The sequence below is a fragment of the Cydia splendana genome, chromosome 11 (assembly GCF_910591565.1).
Source record: "Cydia splendana chromosome 11, ilCydSple1.2, whole genome shotgun sequence".
Classification (NCBI taxonomy): Eukaryota; Metazoa; Arthropoda; class Insecta; order Lepidoptera; family Tortricidae; genus Cydia; species Cydia splendana.
Genome location: NC_085970.1, coordinates 15,200,421 through 15,217,341, shown reverse-complemented (window position 1 = coordinate 15,217,341; position 16,921 = coordinate 15,200,421). Strand labels below are relative to the sequence as shown.

The 16,921-nt window shown below is 38.6% G+C and overlaps 2 protein-coding genes across 3 annotated transcripts in view; one reads left to right on the top strand and one right to left on the bottom strand.

Moving 5' to 3' along the window:
* LOC134795220 (transient-receptor-potential-like protein) overlaps positions 1-16,921 on the bottom strand; it is a 395,634-nt gene that overhangs the window by 212,119 nt on the left and 166,594 nt on the right. The gene's annotated exons all lie outside the window — the stretch shown is intronic.
* LOC134795064 (FMRFamide-related peptides-like) overlaps positions 1-16,921 on the top strand; it is a 52,315-nt gene that overhangs the window by 32,713 nt on the left and 2,681 nt on the right. The window lies entirely within an intron of this gene.

The following is a 16,921-nucleotide window of genomic DNA, read 5'->3' as shown; positions in this document are numbered from 1 at the left end:
CGGGCGTAGCCCGACGTACGTTACACGCTGTACGCTTATAAGTTTTCGTAGTGTTTTTATTTTGTTGTAAAAGTCCTGAAATAAAATACAAGTTGTTACTAAAAATTATTTTTGTCTTTTCAGTTCGCTTTTTCGCAGTCGTGTTTTTTAATTTTTAATTAATTTTTTTCTCGAGTATTTTTCACACTCCTACACGTTATATGCCCATTTCATTACGCAGATGAGTTACATTTGCATAATTTCCAAACAAAAGAACGCATTTTTACTTATTCTCTTGTTTTGTTTAAAAGCTTTTTCTAATAAGTATTCAAGGAAAACCTTATAAGGAGAGTTTTCCGGTCAAAACATATCTTGTGTAGGAGTTTAAACAACTGTCATGTCTTGTTGAGATTTAATACATCATGCTTAGTGTTACATTTACAGGTGATAATTACGTAGGTGATAATGTTATACACAAAGGCTACTTTGAAAGGTTAATGTGAGATTAACTGAGTGATAATAGACCAAATAACCTTCGTAGACTACCCAATGAACCTAATTACATGACTACTAAAAATAATAATGAATATGGTAATATAATCTGGTGCTCTTATGTAGTTCTTTATCTTTAATATTAAAGCCATTGTTAAAAAAGCACTGATAGATATAATTGTACAAAGACTCAGCAGTATATAAAAACATTTAATTGTGATTTAATAATTTGAACAGGGGTTGCATGCCCTTAGTCAATATAATATTAAACATATAAGATTAGTACTAAGTTAATAAATGTAATGAATGTACCTATGTAATTTTGTTCAATAAACAGATTATTATTTTTTACTGAACAGTATATACTTAGATGTTAAATTATAGAATAAGGTTTTGATATATAAGTAGGTGAACTTAGAAAAATGGTTAAGAGCTTCAAAATCTTTCAACCTAGGCTTTATGTAGCGAAAATTGTATAGATACATCACCGGAATCTAAACTAGATATTTGACTAATTTATGACTCTTTCAGATACTGAAACATGCTGAAACGGTCAACACAGATCAAATAAAAAATAAATAAAATAAAATTTCTAAATAAGGAAACATCAAGAGTTTGTAATTGGCATATGTAGAGTTGTGCTGTTCTCGAGAACGTTCTCCGTTTCATATGGGAAATATTTTCGAGTACATTTCCCATACAAAACACAAAACGTTCTCGAAAAGGCACAACTCTAGGCATATGAATGAAGAATAAATAGGGGGCGATAGCGCACAGGTAGACCTTTAGTGGTAGAGGTTTTGGCCAGGTAGAGCTATAGTGGTAGAGGTGTTGGCCAGGTAGAGCTATAGTGGTAGAGGTGTTGGCCAGGTAGAGCTATAGTGGTAGAGGTGTTGGCCAGGTAGAGCTATAGTGGTAGAGGTGTTGGCCAGGTAGAGCTATAGTGGTAGAGGTGTTGGCCAGGTAGAGCTATAGTGGTAGAGGTGTTGGCCAGTGAGCGATAGGCAGGGCAATTTCGTAAAAATAATATCGTCCAGCAGCTGTACTAAATATAAACATAAATTTACGTATGTACCTACAAGCCAAGTTATAATAGACCAGAGGGTCTACCGCGAGCCACATTCGGCGTGTTGCCTCCCTGTCACACTTACATACGAATATACAAGTGCGACATAGAGGCAACACGTCGAACAAGGTTCCCTACCGCGAACCTCACTTAGTTCTTGTTTCATGAGACCGACTGCACGTGTACCTTAGAACGAGGTTATCGGACATCTTGACATGTCATTTGTTACCCGATGAAACCTGCTACGTATTAGTTTTTGTACCTTTTATTTGGCCCTAGAAAATATTCGTGTAAAATATACGAGTATTTCTAGTTACTTAGAAGTTTCAAAATATTCAAGCCAGTTTTACCCAATTTTTATTTTAAGGAGGTTACTTGGGGTTTTGTATAAAAATAATCCACTTCTATTGGAGAGTTATAAATATAGCTGTGTTTCAAAAATCTGTATTACCTATAGGTTTACTGTAATAGTATCAAGTATCAAACGTTATCACGCCAAATATCGGCTTCTTAGTTTTTTCAGTTTAAAAAAAAATAGCGTCACGTACGCGACACTTTTCTGGAATGCCCCTTCATATTTCCATGTTTAGATTAATCTTATCTTGAAATAAAAACTTCAAGAGTAAAGGACCCCTGTAGCTTAGAGAAATACGTATCTAAGCTTTAGAGTTCTCACTCCATACATAGATAAAAAGTCAGCTTAATAAGTATAAAGTTTTAAGCGAGTTTGTAAAATATTAATAAGTTTTATCATACCACACATACAATTTATTATTATTGAGTACTTAAGGAAACTGATGTATGGAGTAAGCAATGTGATATCTACCGTACGAATGTTGAAAGCAAATAAAGAAATGAATGAATGAATGTATTAAGAACGGGTCACTCACGTATTTTAAGCAAGCTCCTGATGACACTCCTCGATACGGAGTGAAACATGTCGAGCGTTTTTCGGCTTAAAATAGATACGTGAGTGACGCGTTCTTAATATATTTAATATGTCTGTGTCTCACCGACGTTTTGTTATTAGAATGAATGAATGAGCACTCTATGCATACCTACTTGTTTCTCTATGTCTGTTCTGTAGTAGATATAGCTGTCTCAACAATTTAAGATGAAATACTCGTACTTAATCATACGTATCCAACCGTATAATCAGGACAAGATTAAATATCTACCCACATGCCGGCCACTTGTTACGTGCCTGTAATGTCAGTAAGTTGTATTGGGATTCGTCATGTTACTTGAACAATTCAATCTAGCCCAGGAAAGATTACACAAAACAAGAAAATATAATACCTATGCTGATTTTTTATTTATTAGTTATCAGTCTAATAAGTTATTAACACATAATTATGTGCAGGTATCCAACAAAAATTCTACCCGAAAGTAGGTAAATAGGAAAAAGTAATCCTTTTTTATTTTAATTTAAACACTTATGATTATTTTAATTTACAAACATAATATCTTGCCTAAAATCAGTAAAAAGCGACATCATAAAAAAATATACATGTAAAATTAATAAATCTACAAAAGAACAGCGGGAGTGATACGCTAATCATGTCTTAATTTGCCATAAACAAATATGTATATAGTAATAAGTAACTAGGTACTACTAAACGAAATTAATAACAAGCTTAAATCAAAAAAAGGCCCTTGAGGCATTGTACCAAGGGTGCTGGCGGCATTTCCTCGCTGTATCGCAATGCTGATACGTTGTGTGAGGTAGCCGCCAGCTCTTCGGGCACCAGTTACGTCAACCAGACGCTTCGCGATTTCTGCGAACAACTTATGCGCGCTGGGACCCCATGGACCTAGAGTTTCCTACCACTGTATATATATTGTATGTAAATAAATGATTTAAAAAAAACATAATTATTATTACAGTAACTAGTACTTTGTTTAGATATTAAACAAGTAAAAAAAAATTCTCATAAAATCCTACAGAAAAATGCTTTATAATAGGTGCATACAAATTATACATACTTTTACCGGAAAGCATATAACGTAATATTGTTGGATTTCAGTTTGTATATAATACTACAGTCTTGACATATCCGTTAAACTAAAAACATAAGCTATTATAAATTATTTCCAATTTGCCATACTTTCGGTCCGTAAAATGACTGGAGTATACCAACTTGGGACCGCACATATTTGGGCTGCTGGGTAACTCTTGTGATTAGTTAGGAATCGTGGAACTCAGTTTTGTGCTATTTTAAGAAGTCCTTTTAACTTGATCTAATATATATTTAACAATTATTAGGTAAGTACATCACAGACGAGCTCGATATTCTATGGTAATTGATACAAAGAAAAGTCTGCAGAGATTTTGACAGCACATGCCGTGCCAGTGTTATTAATACGTCATAATTTCAAAGAAGTTTGACGTTTAAAATAACACCTTCACTGCGTGTGGTGTCAAAATCTCGGCAGGCTCTTCTTGGTCTAACTCTACGTGCCTTTTTGTATAGAAGAAGAGTATTGTGACGGAATATCTAAATTTAATACCACAGAGAATAGAGATGCAGCCTCTAAGTTAAAAAAAAAACAGGATATGATGGGTCAAAATAATGCATTTACATAATGGCATACATGTATATCCTGTTTTTCTTATTTGAGTTTCAAGTATTTTAGGTACTGAAAATGTATCCCACCTGTAAGGGTGCAGCGTAAATAGCTTTAGATTCCCCTAACTTTACTATGTCTACAGGAAAGACGCGAACGAGTTAAGGATGACTCACGTTAGACCGGGCCGTGTCCGGGCCGGAGCTTCCGGCGCTTATTTTTCTATGACATGACAGGCGATCACGTGATGCTTTCCATAGAAAACTATAGACCAACAAGAAATTGTAGAAATTAAAAAGTGACAACATCGTAGTGTCGTCCCTCTCAATTCAATCTAAGATCACGGGGCGACACGACGGTGTTGCCACTTTTTAATTTCTACAATTTCTTGTCGGTCTATATGCGCCGGAAGCTCCGACTCTAACTTGAGTAATCCTTAAAGTATACCAAAGATATATGTAACTCCGTATAAGATAAATAAAGTCTAAGAAAAAAATTAATTAAAAATTAAAAAACACGACTGCGAAAAAGCGAACTGAAAAGACAAAAAAAAATTATAGTTGTGTTAGTTACTCAACTTAATGAATGTAAAAAATTATTAGAATATGAGTGTTTAGTGAAGGTTATAAACAACAAACGCAAAAGTTTTATGCTCATTTAGAATCGTGACTGTACCTGTGTATTTTATTTCAATTGCAGTCGGGGACCTTGATGTATTGACATTTTCCCATTTAAAAGGTCCCCGACTGCAATTGAAATAAAATACACAGGTACAGTCACGATCCTAAATGAGCATAAAACTTTTGCGTTTGTTGTTTATAACCTTCACTAAACACTCATATTCTAATATTTTTTTACATTCAACTAACACAACTAAAAATTATTTTTGTCTTTCAGTTCGCTTTTTCGCAGTCGTGTTTTTTAATTTTTAATTATTTTTTTTTATTTTATACTTTTTAGAATTTTTACATTCAGTAAGTTGAGTAACTAACACAACTAAAAAATATTTTTATCTTTTCAGTTCGCTTTTTCGCAGTCGTGTTTTTTAATTTTTTATTTATTTAATTAATTTTGGGGTCATGATTTCGTTAATAACCATTTGAAGTCACTTTATATTACTTTTGCGAGGGCGTCCTCAGTACAGAAAGGCACGCAGAGCGCCGCATATATCGGGCTACGCCCGACTACTTTGGAACACGTACAGTGCGCCACGAACGTCGGGCTACGCCCGACGCTTTGAGCAAGAGGGCACTGAAGGCGTCTTGGTAAGGCTACAGCGTGTCACGTATGTGGGCCTACGCCCGACACTTAGTATGAGAGAGTCGAAGGCGCCTGGCTTTGGACCGAGTGCAGCGCGCCACGTACGTCGGGCTACATCCGACTCTTTTACCATTAGGGCGCCGAAGGCGCCCGGCTTTACAACGCGTACAACGCGCCTCGTACACGCCCTACGCTTTGAGTAAGAGGGCGCCGAAGGCGCCCGGCTTTGGTAAGCGTACAGCGTGTCACGTACGTCGGGCTACGCCCGACACTTTTAATATGAGAAAGTTGAGGGGACTGGCTTTGGACCGCGTGCAGCGCGCCACGTACGTCGGGCTACGCCCGACGCTTTGAGTATGAGGCCGGCTTTGGTAATCAAGTGTGAGGGCGCCGAAGGCGCCCGGCTTTGGTGTGCGTACAGCGTGTCACGTACGTCGGACTACGCCCGACGCTTTGAGCAAGAGGGCACTGATGGCGTCTTGGTAAGGGTACAGCGTGTCACGTATGTGGGCCTACGCCCGACACTTAGTATGAGAGAGTCGAAGGCGCCTGGCTTTGGACCGAGTGCAGCGCGCCACGTATGTCGGGCTACATCCGACTCTTTTACCATTAGGGCGCCGAAGGCGCCCGGCTTTAGAACGCGTACAACGCGCCTCGTACACGCCCGACGCTTTGAGTAAGAGGGCGCCTTCGGCGCCTGACACTTTTAGTATGAGAAAGTAGAAGTCGCCTGGCTTTGGACCGCGCGCAGCGCGCCACGTACGTCGGGCTACGCCCGACTCTTTTAGGATGAGGGCGCCGAAGGCGCCCGGCTTTGGAACGCGTACAGCGCGCCACGTACGTCGGGCTACGCCCGACGCTTTGAGTATGAGGCCAGCTTTGGTAATCATACAGCGTGTCACGCTACACCCAATACTTTTAATATGAGAGATTTGAAGGTGCCTGGCTTTGGACTGCGTGCAGCGCGCCACGTACATCGGGCTACGCCAAAACCTTTAAGTGTGAGGGCGCCGAAGGTGCCCGGCTTTGGTATGCGTACAGCGTGTCACGTACGTCGGACTACGCCCGACACTTTTAGTATGAGAAAGTAGAAGTCGCCTGGCCTTGGACCGCGCGCAGTGCGCCGCGTATGTACGTCGGGCTACGCCCGACTCCTTTAGTATGAGGGCGCCGAAGGCGCCCGGCTTTGGAACGCGTACAACGCGCCACGTATGTCGGGCTACGGCCGATGCTTTGAGTATGAGTGCGCCGAAGGCGCTCGGCTTTGGTAAGCGTATAGCGTGTCACGTACGTCGGGCTACGCCTGACCCTTTTAGTGTGGGGGCGTCTTTGGCGCCTGGCTTTGGACCGAGTGCATATACTTGAACAAGTTGCAGGAAGCGCACATCTTTCTTACGCTCTGAGCCGTAGGCCCTACGTGGAGCTCACCCTTCGGCCTTAAAAAAAATGTCATCATCATCATAAATGTTAAAATTAAATCAAACCATACGGTTATGATGATACTTTCACGATTTGTTCTGCCAAAGTCGGTGCAGAGTTAGCTTAGACGGACTCTGTATCGTATCGATTAATAAATAGAAGTTATATTTTAAACTTTTCGATTCCATAAGCGCAATTACGAACATGTTTTAAAAACTATGAGTAGTATGTACCTACCTAATATAATATAATTATATTTTTTTATGATCAGCGGTCAAACCCTTTCCTTTTATTTTAATAAGTATCCCATTCAATAATAATATTTGGTTTTATGAGATTAGCTTCTCTTAACATATTTTGTCAATTCTTACTTTCTCAAAATGAAACTTAAACCCACATGTTGCATATACACGCTGAAATTTTTATCGTTTTGTTCCCGAAGCATAGAGGTTAGGTATCGATTATACAGTCAAATAAAATTGTCAAAAAAAATCTAGCTCTTCAAATGAAAAAAATAAGCAAGTGAAAAATCAGTTTCACGAAATGAGTAAAACACGTAGTAACACCGCTGACGTCACGTCGAAAAAGTCATAACCACAAGTCATAAGTCACAAGTCATAACCGCGGGACGTGCGGGGTGCGGGAGGGATAGCTCCTTAGAAAATCAGCACGAATGAAATCGCGGCGGCGGCGACGGTTTGAGGCGGCATTTTTCTGTGTTACTATTTATTCTCACGGCTTCGAGTTCTGTATTATTTTTTATTTATTTGGCAATTTTGAAACTAAGAGCTAGATTTTTTTTGACAATTTTATTTGGCTGTGTAATCGATACCTAACCACTACGCTTCGGGAACAAAACGATAAAAATTTCAGCGTGTATAGTATCAATCGGCTTTCAGCCCTTCATTTTGATACCCTACTCGATAGGTTTGCACGATATTTTTTTCTAAAGGTTGCGTAATATGGCGTATTAAGTCCGCCATTTTGTTTTTATAATGACGTCACATAGCCTATGTTACCCGGGATGACGTAAGGATTCTAATGATGTATCATACGTCTAAATCGGTTAAGGCATTCAGAAGTTAAGGTGGAATAAAGAAACTCACATACATACAAACATGAACGCTGAAAACAATACACTCTTTTTGTTTGGGCAGTCGTGTAAAAACGTGCCTCGGCAATCAAGAAAAAGTCATTCTCGAATAGATGGCGCCATATACCTTTGTCCTATTCTCGGCTAGATGGCGTTGAGGACACCGTTTGATATTTAACAATTTTAACACATATCAGTGAAAGAACATGGGTCACTATGGAACAATAAAAATTAAAAATCATTTATCCGTATTTATATAATACATATATACATTTTTTGATATTTATGTACATTTTCATTTTAAGTTTTATTCGTGTGTCGATAGATGGCAGTAAATTTACCGTGACTACAAAGTTTACTATGACAATAGGCCTCTATACTATCTATTCTCTTTGAGTATACCTACTATAAACGACCCGCCTACGCTCAGTGTATCTTTCAATAAAGAAAAAAACTACTACTAATACTAATAAAATACTACTTTTGTCTGACTGTAGACATAGTTAAGAAAGAATTCTCGGCGAGTTTATGTCAAAGCCTTAAAAGTTAAGAACCTTATAAAGGCATGTTTAATATAGAAACATAAAAAGTAGTCGGCAAATTGCGTGTCTACAGGCCTTGTAACTTTTATGAAAGGGCAGAGCGGGAGGCCAATTCAGCTTAAACCACTTGTTACGGCTTTTAACTGGCTTTGACACGACTTTGAAGATCGACTCTTCTTCTCAGCATATTTGCGTCGACTGCTGTCTTTCATGAATTTCCATGTTGTTCTGTATGCGGCGGTTTTATGCCAGGTCGGCCCTGCCGATGCCGTCTTTCTAATGTCGCCCGACCATCTGGCTCGTGGTTTTCCATCCCTCCGGCTTCCCAGTCGAGGTCTCCAGAACAGTACTCGCTGGCCCCATCGGCCGTCATCCCTGCGACAGATATGGCCGGCCATTCCCACTTCAGTTGCGCAATTCTTTTGGCGATGTCGGTAACTTTCGTGCGTTGGCGAATGTCCCGATTCCGAATTCTGTCTCGCAGGGAGATCCCGAGCATCGCGCGCTCGATAGCTCTCTGTGCCACTTTTAGCTGGCAAGTTCGACTGTCACTTTATAACGCATACACCAATCAGCATGAGCGATCTACAAGGTCGTATCAAAATAAAACCAAAACCGTTACAAATATTTCAAACTGAATTGGGCTGCAGGTCAGTTGGGTGACAGCCTATCCAAAGATTAAGCCGAGATTCACGATTGCAATATTGGGACCGATTGGCAATGTTGTTGGCAAATGAACTTCTTGGATATATTGATAAGGTTAATACGGATAAGTGTGGTTGCGGGATACGTGACTGGCCTTCATACCTATGGTATACCCCCGGTTGTTTAGGGATGAAGTAACGGAACGGTGTTGTTCATACGGCGTTTATTCCAGAACTGATTTTTTACCAATTATGGGTAATTAGGCATAAAGTTGTGTATTGTGCGAGTTCATACATTGGCCACTAAACGCAAATAGCAAGTAGAAAATGTATTAAACAATAATAAACACTAATCGATGTGTAAACATACACCTATATGAAGGCTATAGGTACTTACCCGTATGGGCCTTACCTAGTAAGAATACCGTTCATAAAGCGCTGAACAGGTTACCGTTTTGTTATACATATAATTAATATTTGGGAAATGTGGATTATCTTTGTATTTTTTTTTATTTAAAAGTGGAAAAATTACTGACTTGGATGAGATCGATACTCCAGCGCTCTGCCATCTGAGCCACCAAGACCTCATCCATAGCCAGCAAATCTTTCCACCATATTTGATTTGCTGGCTATGGATGAGGTCTTGGTGGCTCAGATGGCAGGGCGCTGGAGTATCGATCCAGAGGCCGTGAGTTCAAGTCTCACCCAAGACAGTAATTTTTCCACTTATAAATTTATTCTAAGCTTAATGGCATCGTTCGCAGACGTTTCTGCTTGTTAACAATTAAAATTAGTATCTTTGTATTTGTCGGAACTTATAGGTCGTATGGTTATTTTTTAAAGAATATGGTATTGTTTTCGCTGCCATGTTGGTAGTTATCTAAGTATGTATATGTAATACATTTTTCAGCTGCTATAAATCTCTACGTAAATGTATATTAAAATAATGTGTATAGGTAACTACATGTATGATAATTCACTCCACTGGTGCCGGCAAGTCTGGTGCTACAACCTTGGCATTAAACTTGCGTAATACAAAACGTTTTATTATCTCTTGAAATCTTGCCATTTCATTCTTTCGCTAGGATAAACATTTATGCACTAAATGGAGAACACTTAGGGTGTGTTTCCACCAGAGATGTACAAGGATACGTAACGAGGGACGTGTTTGTCACCAACCAATAGAATAGAACCAATAGAATATTGTCAACTAGAGCTGCGCCACAGAATAAGTAATAGTATTAAAGTCAGTCCATGAAAAGTCTGCAGCGGATTTGATAGCCCACGCAGTGCACGTGTTATTTTAAACGTCAAACTTCTATGAAATTATGACGTATAAATGACACTTGCACTGCGTCGGCTATCAAATCCGCTGCAAACTTTTCTTTGTCCGACTCTCGCTGCGCTGAGCGAAGATAGATAAATGAAGTGTCTCTTTATTGGTTGATATTGGTTCTTAAACACATCCCTCGCTACGTATAAACGCACATCTCCGGTGGGAACGCAGCTTTAGGAACGTACAAAATTAAAGATTTTTAACAAGGTTTTGTTACTTAAAACTTAAATGCATAGCGGAACCATTAATTGCCAAATTAATTGATTTACTTTCAAAAATGTGTGTGTTTATGTACGTGTACCTACAGCAAAGCTCATTACCATGACATATGATGATACACTTTATAATAAAATAATGTGCATTAATAATTATTTTACCTTTTACTTGATTGTACTGCTCAAGTCACAAAAAACATTCTGTACTTTTATTAAGCGGATGACACAATATCAATCAAAGCCAAGTTACAATAGAAGGAAATTCTTATTTTTACCAATTGCAACACGGAAACCGTAAATTTCGAGAGTTCGTAGAAAGTACGATTAAAGCTGTTCAGCTTAGTTCCAAGGATGTTCCTTATTTTAATAGCAACAGAATAAATACTTAAAAGCCGGAAATAAGTAAACAGAAATGAATAATAATATGCTTACGCTTAACTTTTGCATTGATCTGGCGGCCTGTACGGTTACCATCAGTTTGTCACTGACATAAACGCCGTCGAGAACGTAATTTACTTTCTATACGTCCCGTTTGCACTAATATGCGAGTGCGAGCGAGATGTATAGAAAGTAAATTACGTTCTCGACGGCGTTTATGTCAGTGACAAACTGATGGTAACCGTACTGGCCAAGGTGACAATCGCTTGCGATTCGCCATCGAATCGCTTTCTGTTTCTCTATTCATACTTCATCACTCTTCCATACCTATTAGTGTGACAGTAACAATTGCGTTTCGTTCGCTACGGAGCGTTAGCGATATGCATGTTGTCTACGGGGCCTGGCCGCGTAGCCATGATGCCAATCGCTTACGCTCCGTAGCGATCGAAACGCAACTGTCACACTGCCGTATTCGAACTTCAAGATATTCACAAGAAACGACACGTACTAGATCCATTCTAGATACGTTATAGATTAGATATCAACTAGTTCTCTTTTGCAGCGCAATTCGGGCAACCAATGTCACTTTTACGTTAGATAGAGTAAGATATCTCTTAGATGTGAATTGGATCTCTAAGTCATATCCTGTGGAAATCGTTCAACAGTATCTCCAGAATCGCGCAAATGTCAAATTTGACAGGTTAGATCTTAAACATATCGTTATCGTATCTTGGTGATGTCTAAAAGATGTCTAATAGATGTCTATTTCAAAATCCGAATCGGGCCCACAGTCGCGATAATATGGAAGAGTGATAGAGAGACACAAAGCGATTCGATGGCGAAGCGCAAGCGATCGTCACCTTGGCTAGGCCGCTTGCTTGCCCTGTTTGTCATATACGACTGGTTAAAAGTAGGATGTAAATGCGCTCGCCGTCAAATTTACCGGATGGACACTAAATGGAACTCGTAATAAATTCAAACTAATGCGAACGTTAATACCGGAAGTGATGGAATCAATCCAGCCCGGATATGACAAAACACAATAGGGGATCATATACACCACTGCTTAAATTAACGCGTTTAGGAAATATAAAAAAACGCAGCGCATACACACGTACCATATAATTACGCCTTAAGAATCACACGAAGCTACCGCTAAAAAGCCGCTCCCATACAATCGATTTTACGCTCTCATTTTAAAACGAATTGCTTCTATTACATGAACCTTGGCAAGAATATTTACGTAACATATATCTATGTCCTAGTTATCCTTGCTAAAAATTGTAATAAAATAAAAAGAATTTAGAGCGAGTAGTAATATTGTACATACAAAACATGTTCATGTCATATTCCATGTTATTTCAGAATGTCGTTTTATAATAAGAGCGTAAAGGATGACCCACGTTAGACCAGGCGCTGACTTTTCTATGACAGATGACAGCTGATCACGTGATGCTTTCGATAGGAAACGAAGCTCCGGAAGCTTCGGCCCGGACACGGCCCGGTCTAACGTGAGTCATCCTTAACTTCGATTCTATGGCGATTATAGGTTCGTGTAACTATTAAGGGTGACTCACGTCACGCTAGACCGGGCCGGGGCTTCCGGCGCTTCTTTTTCTACGGAAAGCACCATGTGATCACCGATCAGCTGTCAAGCCGTCCTAGAAAATTACATTTCGGACGCCTCGGCCCGGGCCCGCCCGGCCTAGCATGAGTCATCCTTTAAGGATTATTACTGTACATAACTAGTAACCTGTAACTAATAGTAGAATTATATAGGTAGGTACGTTATATAACAAGAATCCATACAAATATCTTTATTTAATCATGAATACGTAAACAACAATGAATAATCGTCTGGCAATGCTTCGCAACGTGTTGATTTCAATTATTTTACTGTTGTTTATCCAAAATAGTGCGAGAAACACGTGACATCTAAATAGGTTGACAAACACGTGAAGGTTGACAAGTAACCCACAGCGAATAATTAGTGATTACACAACCAACGTCAAGTTATGGATTAGTTCTTAATTCAATTTGAATTTAATCCATATTAACAAAGACATATGTAACTCCGTATAAGATGAATAAAGTCTAAGGAAAAAACGTGCCTCGGATGTCAAGATGAAGTCATTCTCGGACAGATGGCGCATACACCTTTGGCCTATCCTCGGCTAGATGGCGGTGATGACACCGTTTCATATTTAACAATTTCAGCACATAGGTATCAGTGAATGAACATGGGTCAAAATGATATAAAAATAATAAAATCATTTACCCATATATATTAATTTTTTGATAGTTTTATACGTTTTCATTTTAAGTTTTGGTCGTGTGTCGATAGATGGCAATAAAATTTACTGTGACTACAAAATTTACTATGACAGGACCCCTCTATACTATCTATTCTCTTTGATATTAACAAACAGAGGGCCTACCGCGAACAACGAAGTTCGCAAATTGCGGGTATCCTTCTTTTTTACTCCAATTAAGGTCTAATTAGAGTGATAGAGAAAGATGAAAGATACGTTTTTTACCATAAACGCGAAGGTGAAAAATTAATTATGCTTTTGCCTGCAACCATTCTCGCAAAACGGAGAAATCTGTTTTCCCGAGTTTTCTCGCTTATTGTGCATTCAGTCAATATTGTGTATGAGTATAATAATAGACGATGTATGTGTATTTTACTTTTAGGTATTTCTACAGGAAAAACGTGAACACAGTTTTGTGTTTGACCCAGTTAATTAATTTTTATAAAGAGCGAAGGATGCACTACTTCTCAGACTTCATTTTTCTGATGCTATATTTGCAACTAAGTACTTTAATTTATTAAAATTAAAAGTGAGCAATAAAGTACTTTTTAAATAAAACAGAGTCAAAGGCTCAGAGTAAACTAATGGAGAAGGAAACAAGGTTGATTAAAAAAGAAAGAAACAAGGAAAACTTTTAAAAGTAGTTTGCAGGGTCAGAAAACTCAGTAACTAGTTGCTGCGACAGGCAAATGCATGCTGAACAGTCTGGAGAAGATTTTGCACACCCTAGTTAAAGTCTTTTTAGGGTTCCGTACCCAAAGGGTTAAAACGGGACCCTATTACTAAGTCTCTACTGTCCGTCCGTCTGTCTGTCTGTCACCAGGCTGTATCTCATGAATCGTGATAGCTAGAAAGTTAAAATTTTCACAGATGATGTACCTATTTTTGGTGCCGCTATAGCAACAAATACTAAAAACAATATATAATAATTCTTTAAATGGTGCTCCCATACGACAAACGTGATTTTTTGCCGTATTCGTAATGGTACGGAACCCTTCGTGCGCGAGTTCGACTCCCGGTCCGAATCCGAATCCGGTTTTTAAAATTCTCGTTTAAATGTACCGAAAGGTAATTTGCAATAATATTAAATTTTGCTAAAGTTTTTGACTGGGTTATTAGTTGCAATTCGCGGGTTGGCATAGCTTGCACACTGCAATTCCCTTTTATTCAAATGGTTCGGTTCACGCTTAAACACTTTTGTTTTTTTGTGTTCTATTTAGGTCTACCTAAAATCTTGTACCAAAAATGATACCTTACCTTTAAACGAGCAATTCTTGTATATTTATTTACGAAGTTACATATGTCTTTGTTTATTTATTTATAACTAGTGGCTCTGTGAGCTGTAGACCTCGCGAGCAGAGCTTGAAATTACATGGTGCTAAGAGCTTTAAATATATTAAATAAAATAAAATCGAAATTTAAGTGTAAAAAAATAAAAAAAGTTATACAGCATACAAATATTGGGGATCGAACCCAGACTCTCTGTGCAAACAAATAAAGCAAACATTTACAAACTGAGCCAAATAGTTCTTAGACAAGCTGACGAAATTTATCTACTCATTCTCAAGTTAAAATTGTTGTTGTTGTTGTTCTTGTCCTACGGCACCCCAGAGGTGCAAAGGGCCTTCACAAGCTCGCGCAAAAATTAGTTAAAATTAAATATCTCAATACCTCCGAAACCAGCGAAATTAATTTTCTGTATTTTTGGCCATTTAATCTATAAACATATCTCAAAAAGAAAAAACTCTTATGATATCGATACGACTATTTGTTTAGGCGCGAGGTATCACGACTCCGCCATTTTTTAAAATTTCCAAAAACTGGATTGACATATAAAAGTTATTTAATCATAGAATCTGGTCACAACATTTCACGAGAATCGGTTGAGAATTGTGACCTGTAGAGGAGAACATCCGGACGGACATACGAAAGCAAAATGCCCGAGTCAAAACGTAGACCTTCGCTACGCTTCGGTCAATTATATTTCGGTGATCTCGGAAACGGCAATAACGTTTTCCATGAATTTTGCTATATGGCGGTTTTCGGGGGCGAATAATCGATCTAGCTAGGTTTTATCTCTGTGAAAACGCGCATTTTAGGGTTTTTATATGTTTTCCGAGCAAAGCTCTCCCAGATGATGATGATGATGTCCTCCTAGACGTATCCGTCGACGGCGACACCCGGACAAATCAGGTATTAGGTATGTAAATTCTGACGTGCATGGGCTCGAACGTGACTTGCGAAACCGAGTTTTGTTTTAAACTTCCGGCCGCAAGACATGCAGTAAGTGTATATGATTGTGTAGGAAGTCAAGATCTTAGAGGCGTGCACTTCATACCCATACTAATCGCCGTTTACAAAGCAATAATTTTACCTGTGTTGCTTTATGCTTCGGAGACCTGGGGCCCGTTTCACAAAAGCTTGTAACTTGTAATACAAGCGGATGACACTTTTTGACAGCTTTTGTTAGAAAGGGACTTCCGCTTGTATTACAAGTTACAAGCTTTTTTGAGAAACGGGCTCCTGGTGTCTGTACAAGTGTACAAGAGAGACATCAAACGTCTTGACTGTTTCTCCCAGATATTAATAGATAAACGAGCTGGTTTGAAGGCCGACCTCTTTTTATAGACAAAAGTACCTACAATAACTTCATCGCTGAACGATTATTATTATTGGTAATTATAATTGGAATGAGCTTCTTTAGATCTTCAATTCTTGTTAGAAGCATTGTTAAAATAATAAAATTAACTCTTTGACTTTGAATGCAGTAGGTGGGTCAAAAACATTCTGTGTTCGCGTCTTTCCTGTAGACATACACAAGAGTTAAGGGCTATAAAGGTTAATTTTCTTATTTAACCCTTATCCACGTGAAAAGGTCCTCCTTTTATTTAGAGAACTATGATAAAATCATTACTTACATGCCCACAAGCTGTTAACTATTGCCCACAGGAGAGAAAACTAGCGTGTTCGCGCGAACTGTACATTTTTCTCTCCTGTGGGCAATAGTTAACAGCTTGTGGGCATGTAAGTAATTATTTTATCACAGTTCTCTGAATAAAAGGAGGACCTTTTCACGTGGATAAGGGTTAAATAAGAAAATTAACCTTTATATCCCTTAACTCAGAATGTTTTTGACCCAGGTAGATGTTAATTAATCTGTCAAACGCAAATAATCTAATATCTTGAACGTTACAGCATTGGAAAACGCATTCACACATCTGAAGGTTCAGGCTGTTTTGAAGTTAAGGAAAACCCTTAACATAAAAGCCGGGAGAGGGGGAAGGGCCTTCATTTTATACGATTGGTGATTGTGGCCCCCTTTTAACACGAGGAAATAACTAAACATAATATTATAATAACATTAATAACACACATACATCACTAAACATTTTTGGATTGGATTTGGATTGGATTTCACGGGCCTATCAATCCCGGTATTTAGATAGACTTGCGTGGGGTGGATATTATTATACCTAATTATTATTTGACGACCGGTCTGGCCTAGTGGTTACTGGTTAGTGACCCTACCTATGAAGCTGATGATCTTGGGTTCAAATCCCGGTAAGGCCATTTATTTCTGTGATGAGCACAGACATTTATTTGTTCCTGGTCCATGG